Raw genomic sequence first — 14,503 nt, 5'->3', positions numbered from 1 at the left:
TTTGCCAATATTGAGAGAGAAGAACTTCTCAGAATGGAACTCAAGATTGGTAGGCTATGAAGAAGTGCAATGGGAACAGAAAAGCCTAGTAAGTTTCACTGGAAACATGCCATTGGGAAGGGACAGGATGTCTAGCTCGTTGGGCTTCCTCAACAGGAAGTACATGAATTAATCTCCCCAAAGCTTCTAGGAGCATCATTAAAGAAAGGAAAAGGAGGAGTAAAAAGAAATTTTATCTCACAAATTTATTGGTCCTAAGCCTAAGCCCCACTATCATTATTATCAATAGAAATAATAATTATAACAATATAACGTTGAATAGCTATCATTTTATCCCTTTAAAGCATTTTCAGTCTCTGGGTTGCTCTGTTTTCTCAGAGATCTCTGTTGAGGTGGAACTGAATAGAACTCTCTGCCACCACCCCCCCTCCACCAAATACAAATGTTCCTCCAGGTCCTCTGCATCTTGTTTGTAGAAAAGCTGAAGTCTCCCAGGTGTCCCAAAATAGCAGGTTCAAGCAGTTAATGATTAAGAAAATAAAGTCACAGATTCAGTATCTGATGCACATTTCTCAGTATTTTATGGATACTATAATGGGCACCAGAGGGGAAAACGAACTGCATGATGACCAGACTGCAACCATGACATAAGCTGTGCCATCTTGAGCTGCACTGAATATATGGCTAGCAGAATTCCAAGAACTGGCCTTAAGAGAATGGGATTAACACTATTGCTCATAATAATCTACATATTTGTGGGCATCAAAATAATTGTAGCTTGTTCTGCCCTTATTTGTAAATGAGCAATTAAAGCTGTCAGCAGAGAGATGCTTCAAACCCATGTCAATATTGCTCACTCTAAGACCTCAATGCCCTTTCTCAACATGAAGTTACAGAAGGTGGACCTTTGTCCCTAATCTCATAGAAATGAAATGATGTCTGACAGGGGGCTGGGGGGCGGGGGCGGTTGTAAGCAATTATTTGCAGGAAGCCGTCCTCAGCAGAAAATCTCTTTTCTTGTTAATTTAGGAAGCTACATTGTAACTCACTTTTAAATCAGGCACCCACATGCTCTACTTATTTCCGGCCCTAGCATAATTTTCAAATCTTTTTTTTTTTTTACATCTTAATTGGAGTATAATTGCTTTACAATGGTGTGGTAGTTTCTGCTTCATAACAAAGTGAATCAGTCATACATATACATATGTTCCCATATCTCTTCCCTCTTACGTCTCCCTCCCTCCCAACCCTCCATATCTCACACCTCTAGGTGGTCACAAAGCACTGAGCTGATCTCCCTGTGCTATGCAGCTGCTTCCCACTAGCTACCTACTTTACGTTTGGTAGTGTATATATGTCCATGCCACTCTCTCACATTGTCCCAGATTACCCTTCCCCCTCCCCATATCCTCAAGTCCATTCTCTAGTAGGTCTGTGTCTTTATTCCTGTCTTACCCCTAGGTTCTTCAGGACATTTTTTTTTTTCTTAAATTCCATATATACGTGTTAGCATACGGGATTTGTCTTGCTCTTTCTGACTAACTTCATTCTGTATGACAGACTCTACGTCCATCCACCTCATTACAAATAGCTCAATTTCGTTTCTTTTTATGGCTGAGTAATATTCCATTGTATATATGTGTCACATATTCTTTATCCATTCATCCGATGATGGACATTTAGGTTGTTTCCATCTCCTGGTTATAGTAAAGAGAGCTGAAATGAATATTTTGGTACATGTCTCTTTTTGAATTATGGTTTTCTCAGGGTATATGCCTAGTAGTGGGATTGCTGGGTCATATGGTAGTTCTATTTGTAGTTTTCTAAGGAACCTACATACTGTTCTCCATAGTGGCTGTACCAATTCACATTCCCACCAGCAGTGCAAGAGGGTTCCCTTTTCTCCACACCCTCTCCAACATTTATTGTTTCTAGATTTTTTAATGATGGCCATTCTGACTGGTGTGATATGATATCTCATTGTAGTTTTGATTTGCATTTCTCTAATGATTAATGATGTTGAGCATTCTTTCATGTGTTTGTTGGCAGTCTGTATATCTTCTTTGGAGAAATGTCTATTTAGGTCTTCTGTCCATTTTTGGATTGGGTTGTTTATTTTCTTGTTATTGAGCTGCATGAGCTGCTTGTAATTTTGGAGATTAATGCTTTGTCAGTTGTTTCACTTGCAAATATTTTCTCCCATTCTGAGGGTTGTCTTTTGGTCTTGTTTATGGTTTCCTTTGCTGTGCAAAAGCTTTGAATTTTCATTAGGTCCCATTTGTTTATTTTTGTTTTTATTCCATTTCTCTAGGAGGTGGGTCCAAAAGGATCTTGCTGTGATTTATGTCATAGAGTGTTCTGCCTATGTTTTCCTCTAAGAGTTTGAGAGTTTCTGGCCTTACATTTAGGTCTTTAATCCATTTTGAGCTTATTTTTGTGTATGGCGTTAGGGAGTGATCTAATCTCGTACTTTCACATGTCCCTGTCCAGTTTTCCCAGCACCACTTATTGAAGAGGCTGTCCTTTCTCCACTGTACATTCCTGCCTCCTTTATCAAAGATAAGGTGATCATATGTGTGTGGGTTTATCTCTGGGCTTTCTATCCTGTTCCATTGATCTATCTTTCTGTTTTTGTGCCAGTACCATACTGTCTTGATTACTGTAGCTTTGTAATATAGTCTGAAGTCAGGGAGCCTGATTCCTCCAGCTCCTTTTTTTGTTCTCAAGATTGCTTTGGCTATTCGGGGTCTTTTGTTTCTCCAAACAGTTTGGCATTTTTTGTTCTAGTTCTGTGAAAAATGCCAGTGGTAGTTTGATAGGGATTGCATTGAATCTGTAGATTGCTTTGGGTAATAGAGTCATTTTCACAATGTTGATTCTTCCAATCCAGGAATATGTTATTATCTCTTGATCTATTTGTATCATCTTTAATTTCTTTCATCAGTGTCTTATAATTTTCTGCATACAGGTCTTTTGTCTCCTTAGGTAGGTTTATTCCTAGATATTTTATTCTTTTTGTTGCAATGGTAAATGGGAGTGTTTTCTTAATTTCACTTTCAGATTTTTCATCGTTAGTGTATAGGAATGCCAGAGATTTCTTTGCATTAATTTTGTATCCTGCTACTTTACCAAATTCATTGATTAGCTCTAGTAGTTTTCTGGCATCATATTTAGCATTCTCTGTGTATAGTATCATGTCATCCGCAAACAGTGAAAGCTTTACTTCTTCTTTTATGATTTGGATTCCTTTTATTTCCTTTTCTTCTCTGATTGTTGTGGCTAAAACTTCCAAAACTATTTTGAATAAGAGTGGTGAGAGTGGGCAGCCTTGTCTTGTTCCTGATCTTAGTGGAAATGGTGTCAGTTTTTCACCATTGAGGACAATGTTGGCTGTGGGCTTGTCATATATGGCCTTTATTATGTTGAGGATAGTTCCCTCTATGCCTACACTCTGCAAGGTGTTTATCATAAATGGGTGTTGAATTTTGCTGAAGGCTTTCTCTGCATCTATTGAGATGATCATATGATTTTTCTCCTTCAGTTTGTTAATATGGTGTATCACATTGATTGATTTGCATATATTGAAGAATCGTTGCATTCCTGGAATAAACCCCAGTTGGTGATGGTGTATGATCCTTTTAATGTGCTGTTGGATTCTGTTTGCTAGTATTTTGTTGAGGATTTTTGCATCTATGTTCGTCAGTGATATTGGCCTGTAGTTTTCTTTCTTTGTGACATCCTTATCTGGTTTTGGTATCAGGGTGATGGTGACCTCGTAGAATGAGTTTGGGAGTGTTCCTCCCTCTGCTATATTTTGGAAGAGTTTGAGAAGGATAGGTGTTAGTTCTCTGAATGTTTGAAAGAATTCGCCTGTGAAGTCATCTGGTCCTGGGCTTCTGTTTTTTGTACATTTTTAAGCACAGTTTCAATTTCAATGCTTGTGATTGGTGTGTTCTTATTTTCTATTTCTTCCTGATGCAGTCTTGACAGTTGTGCATCTATAAGAATTTTTTTTATTGTCATAGAGCTGCTTGTAGTAATCTCTCATGATCTTTTGTATTTCTGCAGTGTCAGTTGTTACTTCTCCTTTTTCATTTCTAATTCTATTGATTTGAGTTTTCTCTCTTTTTTTCTTGATGAGTCTGGCTAATGGTTTATCAATTTTGTTTATCTTCTCAAGGAACCAGCTTTTAGTTTTATTGATCATTGCTACCGTTTCCTTCATTTCTTTTTCATTTATTTCTGATGTGATCTTTATGATTTCTTTCCTTCTGCTAACTTTGGGGTTTTTTTGTTCTTCTTTCTCTAATTGCTTTAGGTGCAAGGTTAGGTTGTTTATTTGAGATGTTTCCTGTTTCTTAAGGTAGGATTGTATTGCTATAACTTCTCTCTTAGAACTGCTTTGGCTGCATCCCATAGGTTTGGGGTTGTCGTGTCTCCATTGTCATTTGTTTCTAGGTATTTTTTGATTTTCTCTTCGATTCCTTCATTGTTCACTTCGTTATTAAGTAGTGTATTGTTTAGCCTCCTTGTGTTTGTATGTTTTACAGATCTTTTCCTGTAATTGATATCTAGTCTCCTAGCATTGTGGTCAGAAAAGATACCTGATACAATTTCAATTTTCTTAAATTTACCAAGGCTTGATTTGTGACCCAAGATATGATCTATCCTGGAGAATGTTCCATGAGCACTTGAGAATAATGTGTATTCTGTTTTTTTTTGGATGGAATGTCCTATAAATATCAATTAAGTCCATCTTGTTTAATGTATCATTTAAAGCTTGTGTTTCCTTATTTATTTTCATTTTGGAGATCTGTCCATTAGTGAAAGTGGGGTGTTAAAGTCCCCTACTATGAATGTGTTACTGTCAATTTCTCCTTTTATGGCTGTTGGTATTTGCTTTATATATTGAGGTGCTCCTATATTGGGTGCATAAATATTTACAATTGTTATATCTTCTTGGATCAATCCCTTGATCATTATGTAGTGTCCTTCTTTGTCTCTTCGAATAGTCTTTATTTTAAAGTGTACTTTGTCTGATATGAGAATTGTTACTCCAGCTTTATTTTGGTTTCCATTAGCATGGAATATCTTTTTCCATCCCCTCACTTTCAGTCTGTATGTGTCTCTAGGTGTGAAGTGGGTCTCTTGTAGACAGCATATATGTGGGTCTTATTTTTTTATCCATTCAGCCAGTCTGTGTCTTTTGGTTGGAACATTTAATCCATTTACATTTAAGGTAATTATCAGATGTATGTTCCTATTCCCATTTTCTTAATTGTTTTTGGTTTGTTATTGCAGGTCTTTTCCTTGTCTTGTGTTTCTTGCCTAGAGAAGATCCTTTAGCATTTGTTGTAAAGCTGGTTTTGTGGTGCTGAACTCTCTCAGCTTTTGCTTGTTTGTGAAGGTTTTAATTTCTCCATCAAATCAGAATGTGATCCTTGCTGGGTAGAGTAATCTTGGTTGTAGGTTTTTCTCCTTCATCACTTTAAATATGTCCTGCCACTCCCTGCTGGCTTGCAGAGTTTCTGCTGAAAGATCAGCTGTTAACCTTATGGGGATTCGCTTGTGTGTTATTTGTTGTTTTTCCCTTGCTGTTTTTCATATGTTTCCTTTGTCTTTAATTTTTGCCAGTTAATATGTGTCTTGGCATGTTTCTCTTTGGATTTATCCTTTATGGGACTCTCTGTGCTTCCTGGATGTGATTAACTATTTCCTTTCCCATATTAAGGAAGTTTTCAACTATAATCTTTTCAAATATTTTCTTTGTCCCTTTCTTTTGGTCTTCTTCTGGAACCCCTATAATTCAAATGTTGGTGTGTTTAATGTTGTCCCAGAGGTCTCTGAGACTGTCCTCAGTTCTTTCCATTCTTTTTTCTTTATTCTGCTCTGCAGTAGTTATTTCCACTATTTTATCTTCCAGGTCACTTATCCGTTCTTCTGCCTCATTTATTCTGCTATTGATATCTTCTAGAGTATTTTTCATTTCATTTATTGTGTTGTTTATCATTGCTTGATTCATCTTTATTTCTCCTAGGTCCTTGTTAAATGTTTCTTGCATTTTCTCTGTTCTGTTTCCAAGATTTTGGATCATCTTTACTATCATTATTTTGAATTCTTTTTCAGGTAGACTGCCTATTTCCTCTTCATTTGTTAGGTCTGGTGTGTTTTTATCTTGCTCCTTCATCTGCTGGGGTTTTTTTTTTTTTTTTTGCCTTCTCATTTTGCTTATCTTACTGTGTTTGGGGTCTCCTTTTTGCAGGCTGCAGGTTCATAGTTCCCATTGTTTTTGGTGTCTGTCCCGAGTGGCTAACGTTGGTCAGTTGGTTGTGTAGACTTCCTGGTGGAGGGGACTAGTGCCTGTGTTCTGGTGGATGAGGCTGGATCTTGTCTTTCTGGTTGGCAGGTCCACATCTGGTGGTGTGTTTTGGGGTGTCTGTGGGCTTATTATGATTTTAGGCAGCCTCTCTGCTAATGGGTGGGGTTGTGTTCCTGTCTTGCTAGTTGTTTGGCTTAAGGCATCCATTAATGTAGCCTGCTGGTCGTTGAATGAAGCTGGGTGTTGGTGTTGAGATGGAGATCTCTGGGCGATTTTCGCCATTTGATATTACATGGAGCTGGGAGGTCTCTTGTGAGCCAGTGTTCTGAAGTTGGCTCTCCCACCTCAGAGGCACAGCACTGACTCCTGTGTGCCACACGATGAGACTTTCATCCACATGGCTCAGAATAAAAGGGAGAAAAAGTAGAGAGGAAGAAATAAAAAGGATAAAATGAAATAAAATAAAGTAAGGTAAAATAAATAAAGTTATTAAAATAATAAAATAATAATAAGAAAACAATTTTTTTTAAAGTAAAATAAAAACAAAAGACAAACAAACAAAGAAAAAACGGATGGATAGAACCCTAGGACAAATTGTGGAAGCAAAGCTATACAGACAAAATCTCACACAGAGTATACACATACACACTCACAAAAAGAGGAAAAGGGGAAAAAATAATAAATCTTGCTCTCAAAGTCCACATCCTCAATTTGGGATGATTTGTTGTCTATTCAGGTATTCCACAGATGCAGGGTACATCAAGTTGATTGTGGAGATTTAATCCGCTGCTCCTGAGGCTGCTGGGAGAGATTTCCCTTTCTCTTCTTTGTTCGCACAGCTCCCGGGGTTCAGCTTTGCATTTGGCCCCGCCTCTGCATATAGGTTTGTTCTTCGCTCAGAAAGGACGGGGTTAAAGGAGCCACTGATTCGGGGGCTCTGGCTCACTCAGGCCGGGGGGACGAAGGGGTACGGACTGTGGGGTGTGCCTGCGTGGCAGAGGCCAGCATGACATTGCACCAGCCTGCAGTGTGCCATGCGTTCTCCCAGGGAAGTTGTCCCTGGATCCCGGAACCCTGGCACTGGCGGCCTGCACAGGCTCCCCGGAAGCGGGGTGTGGAGGGTGACCTGTGCTTGCACACAGGGTTCTTGGTGGTGGCAGCAGCAGCCTTTGCATCTCATGCCCGTCTCTGGGGTCCGCACTGTTAGCCGCGGCTCGCACCCGTCTCTGGAGCTCCTTTAAGCAGCGCTCTTAATCCCCTCTCCTCGCGCACCAGGAAACAAATAGGGGAGAAAAAGTTTCTTGCGTCTTCGACAGGTCCAGACTTTTTCCCGGACTCCCTCCCGGTTAGCCATGGTGCACTAACCCCTTGAGTCTGTGTTCACGCTGCCCGTCCTCTCCCTGCGCTCCGACCAAAGCCCGAGCCTCAGCTCCCAGCCCCGCCCGCCCTTGCGGGTGAGCAGACAAGCCTCTCGGGCTGGTGCGTGCTGGTCGGCACCAATCCTCTGTGCGGGAATCTCTCCGCTTTGCCCTCTGCAACCCTGTTGCTGCACTCTCCTCTGCAGCTCTGAAGCTCCCCCGCCTCCACCACCCACAGTCTCTGCCCGTGAAGGGGCTTCTAGTGTGTGGAAACCTTTCCTCCTTCATGGCTCCCTCCCACTGGTGCAGGTCCCATCCCTATTCCTTTGTCTCTGTTTATTCTTTTTTCTTTTGCCCTACCCAGGTACGTGGGGGAGTTTCTTGCCTTTTGGGAGGTCTGAGGTCTTCTTCCCGTGTTCAGTAGGTGTTCTGTAGGAGTTGTTCCACGTGTAGATGTATTTCTGATGTATCTGTGGGGAGGAAGGTGATCTCCGCGTCTTACTCTTCTGCCATCTTCCCCCTCTCTCTTTTCAAATCTTTTTATCAAACAATATCTTGCCTAACCTGTTGGTTCTTTCCATAGATTAAAGAAGTAGAAATGAAGAATACATAATTAACAGATGACCAGATCTCTTCCTTAGCTTCCCCTTCAGTAATCTGGCAAACAAACTGTGTGATAAAAGTGGAGAACAAGATAGCAGCTAGGGGGTGTCCTCCTTTCCCTTGGGTCACGTGTGGCCGGAGTTGTTTCCCGAAGTGGAGTATTCGAGATGGGGACTGCCCTGGACATTAAGGTTAAAAGAGCGAACAAGGTTTATCACACCAGGGAAATGCTCTCCGGGGTGGTGGTCGTATCTGGGAAGGATTTAGTCCAGCACCAGGGAGTCTCCTTGACAGTGGAAGGAACCGTGAACCTCCAACTCAGTGCCAAGAGTGTGGGTGTGTTCGAGGCATTCTATAATTCTGTTAAGCCCATCCAGATTATCAACAGTACCATCGAAATGGTGAAACCAGGAATATTTCCCAGTGGCAAAACAGAAATTCCTTTTGAATTTCCTCTGCACGTGAAGGGTAAGAGTTCTGTATGAGACTTACCATGGTGTGTTTGTCAACATTCAGGTTAAGATATGAAGAGCTCATTTTGAGAGGCCCTGGAGGCCTGAGCTCCAGGACTCTGAGCACTGTCACTAGCATCGCTTCTCTTCCCCACCTGGGGCACAGCTCTGCCCTTGCCCCAGCACCCAGCGCAGTGCGGCCCATGCAGAGAACCCAGCGAGTGAGAGTAAGTTGGGGGCTGACCCACATCTCCCAGCTTGGCCTGTGAAGTCTAGATGCCATCCAGGTGTTTGCAACTGTGTTTGCACCTGCTACCTGTGTTTTCTCATCCTTACTATAAAATAGCTGCCCATTTTACCCAGAGCTGCTGTGTGCCAGGCCTTGGCTTATCACACGTTACCTCATTGGGTCCTCACTAAGTATACCCTGCGCTGTGACATGAGGCGGTCCCTGCTGGCCAAGGACTTGACCAAGACCCGTGAATTCATCGTTCACTCTGCTCCTCAGAAGGGGAAACTGACTCTGAGTCCCGTGGATTTCACTGTCACACCTGAAAACTTACAGAATGTCAAAGTGAGAACCTTGCTCCCCAAATTTCTCATCAGAGGACATCTCAACTCGACCAACTGTGTTATCACACACCCACTAACGGGAGAGCTGGTGCTGGAGAGCTCGGAGGCCACCATCAAAAGCATCGAGCTGCAGCTGGTGTGCGTGGAGACCTGCGGCTGTGCAGAAGGGTACACCCGCGATGCCACAGAGATTCAGAACATTTAGATCGCCAATGGGGACATGTGTTGGGGCCTCTCTGTCCCCATATACAAGGTCTTCCCCCAGCTCTTCACCTGCCCGACACTGGAGACCACCAACTTCAAAGTGGAGTTCGAGGTTAACATCGTTGTGCTGCTTCACCCTGAGCACCTCATCACAGAGAACTTCCCGCTGAAGCTCTGCAGGATGTAGGCAGGAACAGGTGGAAATGCAGCCGTGCCGACCTATGGGAGCCGAAGCCGGCAGCACCGAATTTGCTTTCTTGATGGTTCTGTAACAGAAATGAGTCTGACCCTTCTTCATCATGCCCTCGGGGCCCCTCTAATCAGGGCTTCCCTTTGAAATTCATCAGGATTTCTTCATGGCGTTGGCAAGATTGTTTCCCAGAGAGTAAATTTCCTGTGACTCCTGACTAACCTGCTCCTTTTTAGGTTCAGAGCACAGTTGTAACAGAGTCTGAACTTTGCTGGAAAGTGAGGTCAGGGACAAAGGAAACCTCCTGTCTGGCCGACGGTTGTGGCCAGGGCTCCCGACAGATCCCCGACCCCGCAGGGTGGCGACAGGTGTGCTGGTTGCCAATGACGTTGGCAGACGCCCGCCAAAGAGGGTGCTGTGGTGCCCACTGCAGATGCGCAGCGTGTTTCCCACTCTGTTCTCTTTTATAACATTTGTCGTGATAACTTCAGAACTTTTGGGGACCTGGGGAAAGTGTGCTTTGCCCTCCCAGGACTGAGGGGATCTGGTGACCACAGCTGATGCTGGAGTTTTTCTGAGTCTCAGGACCTGGTGTGAAGTTGCCTGCTGCCGTCTTCCCAGAGTCCGTTTAAGTGCGAGGTTTTGTCGGGGATAAAAACACGTGTCCATGCCCGTCATTGTCGGCTGGGTTCTGAGTGGCAGGGGACCCGGGCCCAGGCCAGCAGTGAAGACCACTCTGTGTTGGGCGGGACCTGGACCTGATGAACTTGGCCCACCTCCATCCCACGTGAGGGACCTGCGTTGGCGGTGTCGAGGGAGGTAGTTTGGCTTGAAGCCATTTTCTGCCTCGCCTCCTGTTGGGATTTGCAGTGTACGGTGAGTCTGTTACAACACATTTCTTCCTTCACATCCTGCTGTTGTTTCTCTGGGTCCACAATTAACCTCAGAAGTAAGCCGCACACTGTGCATGCTGCCTGGCCTTCCTCTCCTGAGGGAATAATTATCACCTGAAGAGCTGCCAGCAGCCTGGCCGCCTTTATCATTTTATTCAAACTCGAGGGGCCCGGGCGAGGGCCATTTCCTTGCCCTTCTTGGACGGGCACCTCCACCATCAGTTGTTAAGGAAAACTCAGACTTTTGGGTATCTTGGGCAGCAGCAGTCTCACTACTGACCTGGCTGGAGCTGGGGGTGTCTCCCATTACAGCAGGAGGAAGGGGAGGTGAAGGAAGGAGGCTGTGAACCTAAAACAGTACATTTTTGGGGGAAATGCCCGGTTAGGCAGGGGCACCTTCTGGCTATTGGAGCTCCAGCAGAAATGGGGCCTTGCTCTGGTTCTCAGCCACATCGTGAGTTCCACAGGAATGGTGGAGAGGTCAGTCAGAAATAAAACGTTTAAAAAAGAAAAAAAAAAGATAGCATCTAAAGAAATGTCACAAGAAGATGACAAGCCTGCATGCAGTGGGAGACAGGGATGAGTCTGATCCCCTAACTCAATGATTAACGAGATTACTTTCCTTTTCCCTTTAAAAACTTTCATGGTCGAGCAGAATCTTCGGAGTTGATTTTTGGAGACACCGAGTCCACCATCTCTCCAGATTGCTGGCATTCTGATTAAAAGAAACTTTCCTTTCTACCAACACTTGCCTCTTTCTTGGGTATTGATTTTCAAGTGGTGAGCAGCTCGACCTGAGTTCGGTAACAGAGGAGAAAGGCAACCCAGGAATCATTAATTCCATTTTACAGATGTAGACACAGGCTGCTGAGTCTCTATTAAAAAATTTTTACCCCCTGGTGCCATGTGATCTGGGGAAACACATTTAAGCCTACAGAACCTTAGTTCTCATATCTTCTAATATGGAAATCAAATAATCTCTTAGAATACTTCTGGTTGAAGATCCTATTATCTATTTTAATAGCTGTAATTAACTGCTTCTTAAACACTCTCCCATGATCCTGGCCTCCTGATATTCACATTCTTCTATAATCTGTTTCCCTTGTGTGTGAGCTGGACCTAGTGTCTCACTTCTAGCAAATAGAATACACCAGAGGAAATAGGATGCTGTTTCCGAGATTAGGTTATAACTATTGTGACTTCCCTCTTGCTTGTTCTCTCTCTTTGGCTCTTCTCATGTACTTGCTATAATGAAGCAAGTTGCAGAGGCCCACATGGTGAAGACCTGGGGACGGCATTTGGTCAATAGCCAGTGAGAAGCTGAGGCCTTCAGTCTGACAACCTGAAGAGAACTGAATTCTGCCAATGGTACTGTGAGTGAACATGGAAGCAGATTCTCCGCTGGTGGAATCTTCAGATGACTGAGATCCTGACCAAAAACTTGCAGCCTTCTGAGAGACCTGACCCAGACCCTTAGCTTCCAACTAAGCCACTCCTGAATTTCTGACCCACATAGGAACTGTGAGATGATAAATGTTGTTTTAAGTCTCTAAGTGTTGAAATAATTTGTTACACAGCAACAGATGATTAAAGTCAACTATCAATGCCAGAACTGATCACAGGATTTCTTTTCCCTGAATTTTTGTTTCAGCATTTTCTAACATATTCATTACACATTAGTGAAATGAAATGCTCTGTGTGAGAAGGGTTCTGTGGTCAAAATACATTTAAGAAATATTTCACAGTCGATCTTTCTCTTGCAAATACATAATGTATATTGTATATTAAAGATTCAGTGGTAAAGAAACTTAATTTTGTTAAACCCAGCATTTCTCAAACTTTTTGACCAAATAACACTATTAACATGAAGCACCTATTAATAAATATTCCAAGGAAGATATACATCATAGAGCACAATGAACAGACTTTAGGAAACACTGACAGGGCTATTTTATTATCTTCTGAACATCTTTCTGAGAGCTGTCCCTACAACCAAGAGAATGAAGCAGAATGGAGAAATCTGTGGTATGTACACTTTGTGTACTATCAGGAGAAAAATACACCTGGAGGTACTTCTGGCAGCATGAATATGAATACTTTTTCTTCCCTTCTCTCTACCTTTCTATGTTTTCCATAGTGGACATATATTACTATTTAGATATGACAAATTTTATACAGTAGGCTTAGTAGCATTTTTCTCCCCATCTTGTTTTGGTAAGCTTTGAGACTGTGCTTTTATGTATGCACATGTGTATACAAGGGGGTGGAGGCAATGGGGTGAGGCATAAGGCCGAGATAACTCTGGCTGCATGTATTACCTCTGTCTACATGGGTGGGTGCCTGATTACCTACTCTGGATGAGTTTCAAGCTCTCCTACAGGTTACTCTTTGCACCTGCCCAGAGAACCTATGAATGGCATAGCTGTACTGCTGACATTTCTTTATTGGAGGCTGGTCATTAGGTCTGACCCTCTCTGCCAGAGCTGAGTTGTTACACCACTGTGTTTATGTGCTCCCCCAGGCCTGAACTAGATCCCTGCTCTTCTTCCTCCTTGCTGCAGCAAGAAAGGCTTTGCTATATATGTCCCAAATTTCGGGGCCAAATAGAAGAAGGGAAAGGTGAGGAATGAAGTTGTCTCCCTGCCGAAGTGCAAAATGCAACCCTTCAGGAGAGATTCTAGACTATGGGGAAACCAGTTATGGCAAAGTTGTGTGACAGGGTACAAGAGCTGGGGCCTGGAGTGTTTCTTCTGGAGTGGGCGTTCCAAGGGTAGGTTAGAGGAGCTTCTGTGACTGTAGGGGCATGATCTGGACCACTATTGAGCAAGAATTGGGATTACAAGCCAGTGAATGTGGAGCCAAGCTTTGACCACAGGACAGTTAGTCTCAAGAGCTTTCTGCCTTCCTGTTCATACTTGCTCCCCTCCTCTCACACTGCCAGCCACTGCTGAACTGCCTTGCACCCTTCTTCATTTTTTTTAAAATTAATTAATTTATTTTTTTCAGTTTTTTTTAACATCTTTATTGGAGTATAATTGCTTTACAATGGCGTGTTAGCTTCTGCTTCATAAGAAAGTGAATCAGTTGTACATATACATATATCCCCATATCTCTACCTTCTTGCATCTCCCTCCCTCCCACCCTCCATATCCCACCCCTCTAGGTGGTCACAAAGCACTGAGCTGATCTCCCTGTGCTTTGCAGCTGCTTCCCACTAGCTATCTCTTTTACATTTGGTAGTGTATATATGTCCATGCCACTCTCTCACTTTGTCCCAGCTTACCCTTCCCCCTCCCTGTGTCCTCAAGTCCATTCTCTAGTAGGTTTGCATCTTTATTCCCGTCTTGCCCCTAGGTTCTTCATGAGCATTTTTGTTTGTTTGTTTTTTGTTTTTAGATTCCATATATGTGTGTTAGCATACGGTATTTGTTTTTCTCTTTCTGACTTACTTCACTCTGTATGACAGACTCTAGGTCCATCCACCTCACTACAGATAACTCAATTTCATTTCTTTTTATGGCTGAGTAATATTTCATTGTATATATGTGCCAAATCTTCTTTATCCATTCATCTGTCGATGGACGCTTAGGTTGCTTCCATGTCCTGGCTATTGTAAATAGAGCTGCAATGAATAATGTGGTACATGACTCTTTCTGAGTTATGGTTTTCTCAGGGTATATGCCCAGTAGTGGGATTGCTGGGTCGTATCGTAGTTCTGTTTTTAGTTTTTTAAAGGAACCTCCATACTGTTCTCCATAGTGGCTGTATCAATTTACATTCCCACCAACAGTGCAAGAGGGTTCCCTTTTCTCCACACCCTCTCCAGCATTTATTGTTTGTAGATTTTTTTTTAATTTATTTATGGCTGTGTTGGGTCTTCGTTTCTGTGCGAGGGCTTTCTCCAGTTGTGG

At 42.7% G+C, this 14,503-nt stretch overlaps 1 pseudogene across 1 annotated transcript; it reads left to right on the top strand.

The window, feature by feature from the left end:
• Positions 1-8,447: 8,447 nt before the first annotated feature.
• LOC307061978 (vacuolar protein sorting-associated protein 26C-like) lies at positions 8,448-9,696 on the top strand (annotated as a pseudogene). Its single transcript has 2 exons — positions 8,448-8,796; positions 9,154-9,696. The product of its transcript is annotated as a vacuolar protein sorting-associated protein 26C-like (transcript).
• Positions 9,697-14,503: the final 4,807 nt, after the last annotated feature.

This window comes from Hyperoodon ampullatus (genome assembly GCF_949752795.1).
Source record: "Hyperoodon ampullatus genome assembly, chromosome: 13".
Lineage (NCBI taxonomy): Eukaryota > Metazoa > Chordata > Mammalia > Artiodactyla > Ziphiidae > Hyperoodon > Hyperoodon ampullatus.
Note: the sequence above shows the minus strand (reverse complement) of the source record. Positions and strands in the feature narration are given on the sequence as shown.